This window comes from Macadamia integrifolia, chromosome 9 (genome assembly GCF_013358625.1).
Source record: "Macadamia integrifolia cultivar HAES 741 chromosome 9, SCU_Mint_v3, whole genome shotgun sequence".
Lineage (NCBI taxonomy): Eukaryota > Viridiplantae > Streptophyta > Magnoliopsida > Proteales > Proteaceae > Macadamia > Macadamia integrifolia.
In genome coordinates, this window is record NC_056565.1 from 24768667 (window position 1) to 24772608 (window position 3942).

Genomic DNA, 3942 nt, shown 5'->3' on the forward strand with positions numbered 1-3942 from the left:
GTATTTCCACCCATCATTGCAAGATAAGTAAAAAGAGGAAGGGGGAAGTTTATTTAGCTGGCCTATTCTCCCTCTTCTTTCTGATCATTGTCTGGCATTGATCTCAATCCTTCGGTGTTAAGTGGAAGGAGGAGGCTATTTGTTCTCTAGGAATTATTACTTTCTTTATAGGAGGACATGATTTTTCTTACGAAAAAAGAAAGTTCATTTTATTCTGAAATCTGAGGAGCAGCAGTGACTGCAGTGTTGCGTGAATGTCTCAGAAAATGATCAACTTGAACACCATGAAAGATTTAAATTTAGTCTGTTGCTGGCTGGTTAATACCAGAGACCTGAGTGCAGAACTAGTCTTCACCTAGAAACAGCTAACAACTGATCCACGTGCCTATGAAAAAAAGGGGGTAGGGGGAAGGAGAGGAAACCCAGTACCTAGTCAAAGGTGTTTTCCCCATGTTTCTAGAAGCTGAAGGTAATGTTAGGTTGGAGCAATAGACCAATAGCCCTGGAAGGTTACCCACATCTTTTTACATATAAATTGGTGATGGGTTGGGTTATTTTCTTTTCTGCTACTTCTATGATATGTTTGTCATTGCTATTATTGTTGTAATTTGTAATTTTTTTATTCATTTGTAATGAACTTGCTTCACAATGTACATCTCTTTTTAATTTAAAGTTGGCAGTTGTCTGAAGGAAAAGAAAATGTTGGATTGGATGCCAAGTTATCTAGGGCTTGCATCCTAAAAACAGAAAAAAGTACTAATAGAGAAAACAGATAAAATAAAAAAATCTTTGATTCAGGTTATTTGCACCATGTAATATGGTGGTTGCTACTGGGATTTGTTGATCCTTGATTCAGCTTCATTTTTCTGTGTATGGAAGAAAAAAGGAATAGGTACTGGCTATGAAGATTTAGAAGCACGATTAACAGAGCTGGGAAAAGGAGGGGGGGGGGGAACTAATAGGGAAATTTATCCAAAAAAAGAAGTAAATAGTTGTAGTAGCTAAATCTCTGATTCAGGTTGTTCTTATCAGGTAGTGGTGGTTGCTTCTGGGATTTGTTGACCCTTGATTCAGGTTCTTCAATGTGTTATATGTAGGGGGTGGGGGTGATTCAGGTTGTTCTTATCAGGTATTGGAGGTTGCTTCTGGGATTTGTTGACCCTTGATTCAGGTTCTTCAATGTGTGTATGTGTAGGGGGTGGGGTTGGGGGTGGGGGTCGGGGTTGTGTGGTTAAAACTTGATTCAGATGTGCTGGTTCTATATTCACCACATCCATTTTGGACTTGTAGGGTGTTGCACAGTCTATGTGTTATATGAATGGTCGAAATTTCACTTGAAATGATCAAACTTATTTAATGGTTTCTAATTTTATGGTTCTTCATTCTTATTGCATATTTCAAAATTTTTTTTTTCTCAAATGTTGTATGTTTTAGGACTAAATTATGTGTAGAATTCACTATATAATGGAAACGATACAGTAGGCTAAATTTTGGTCATATACTGAAATTTTGATGGTTTAAACCACCGAAGATTTGACAGTACCACGTTTCAGGTGAAACTTGGGAAAATGTCCTGAATGGTCGAAATTTCGCTTGAAATGATGGAACTTATTTAATGGTTTCCAATTTGATGGTTCTTCATTCTTATTGCATATTTCAATTTTTTTTTTTTTTTCAAATGTTGTATGTTTTAGGACTAAATTATGTGTAGAATTCACTATATAATGGAAACGATACAGTAGGCTACGGTGTATGCTAGCAACCCAAGGTTTGAAGACAAACTACCACTTTGGTCTTTTTTTTTTTTCCTTCTAATTAATAATGATTCAAGCATGTGTAAACATGCTGAGATAGGTGCTACAACAAGTTTCAGGGCAAAATCCTATCATTTGGCCACTGAAATGGCCATTTCAAGTTGACTTGCAAAATGGACCAAATTTTGAACCCATTTTCACAGATTCGAAGGTAGCTTCTGTTTCAACCATGGTCGAATCCAAAATTTGGAACCTTTTTAACTGCAAGCTTGCTAGGGAAACCCAGCCCCTTGGGTAGTGGTTCAGTTTTCAGGGATAACTCTAGTCGCATGCTTTGGCCCTTTAGGGGGAGTCACCAGTAGGATTGGGGGATCTCCTTTAGGGCCTGAAGGATTTCCCATTCTGTGGGCTTTAGGAGGCTGGTGTTTGGTTCATTAGGATTATATATTGTTTTCCTTTTTGGATAGGTTAAGGCCCGAAGGAGAGTTGAACTCATGACCTTTTAATTGTGAGGCATTGGTCCTTGCCAACTGAGCTACCCCCTTGGGGTATAAATTTAATTCACTCTTTCTCTACTAATGGGATTTGATCGCAACACCTCATAGATGAAATGTCAAGTGCCAACCACTAAGCGAACTTGCCTAGATTTGTTAAGAGGAAATTTCACTCCCCTCCCCTGGACTTTCCATTTATTACACTCCCATCCCTTGTGAAGTTTAAAATTACAACCGTGCCCTGCAGTGTTAACACTGTTAGAGTTACCTGTCAAATGTCATTTTTACCCCCATCCTCTTTGTGTAAATAATATCTTCAATTCAAGAGGAACCCTCCCTGCATCTCAGCGTTAGAAGGAAGGAGGTGGGGTTCTCGGTCGTGGCTTCTCAAGGTAAAGCGAGTCCCCCTCCCTCTTCTCTTACAAGTCGGGGATTTTCATCTCCTTTGAATACTGTTATATGCTGTTCCTACTGTAATCAAATTCACAGCAAGAGTCACCAAGATAACTTGGTGGCAGCACTGTTTTTTAGCATTTTTTGCTGAGAATGAGATTGGATGTATTGGAGAATCTATCCAACAGATTTCTCCCATATTTTTGGGCATTCAAGGACCACACAAGAGGGTTCTTCGACTAGGCTTTGGTGCTGATCAAAGCTTCTGATTTTCTGTTACAGAAAATCTCCTAAATTCTGGTTTTCAAGTTCAGATTTTACTGTTTGGGTTGCTGTGTTCAATCTGACCGTTGAATGAGTGCAGTACTTTGCTGTTTTACTATCCTAACATCACCCCACCTTTAACCAGAATCAGAATCCCATACATAACTATTGCCTGTGCAAAACCGCTGCAGTGGGATGATCGATCAACATGGCTCAAAGAAAACCGCTGCAAAACCCTTAAAATGCAAAACCCTAAAATGAAAACACATACAAAAACACAAATCGATCTTCAGAACTTGAGTTGCAGGACTTGATTTTTCATTGGGACCGATTTGCAGAACTTGAGTCGGATTGATAACAGAGAGGGAGGATTAGAGAGGTGCACCGATTTGTAGAACCCCAAAATACCAATCGATGAAAAGTTTTCAAGGGAAGAAGATGAAGCTAATGGGTGAGGGCAATGATGTTATCTCTATTCAACTAGGGGTATTTTGGGGTTTAAATTGCAATTGTACATCATGCGTTATCACTTAACGGTGGGGCTACTCACTTAGTGGGTACGATTGATAGAATCTATAACATCAGAGGGACATGGTTGTAATTTTAAACTTCACAGGGGATGGGAGTGTAATAAATGGAAATATTAGGGGAGGGGAGTGTGTTATTATTAGGTTGGGGGCATATTTTTTGTAGTTTCTAGTGGACCTCATGGGTACGTGCTTGTTCATGAGAGGCACCTCTGTTTTCCTTTGGGTGGTACTTATCATGTTCCTTTAAAGATGTACTTTGAGAAGCTATAGAGAGAATTAGTTGCCATTCTGTATATATTTCCTATTCATTGTACTTCTTGTTCTGGCTATATGCTAAACTTTCTCCTCTCCTCTGAAGAGCTTAGAAAGGTTGATTATCACTGCTGCAGGTACTAATATTCATAGTCTCCTGTGAGCTTAAATATGTTTTCTTGATTCTAAAATGTGTAAAGTATGACTGATATTGACGAATTACTGATTTTTGAGTGCAAGCTGCAAGTATGTTTT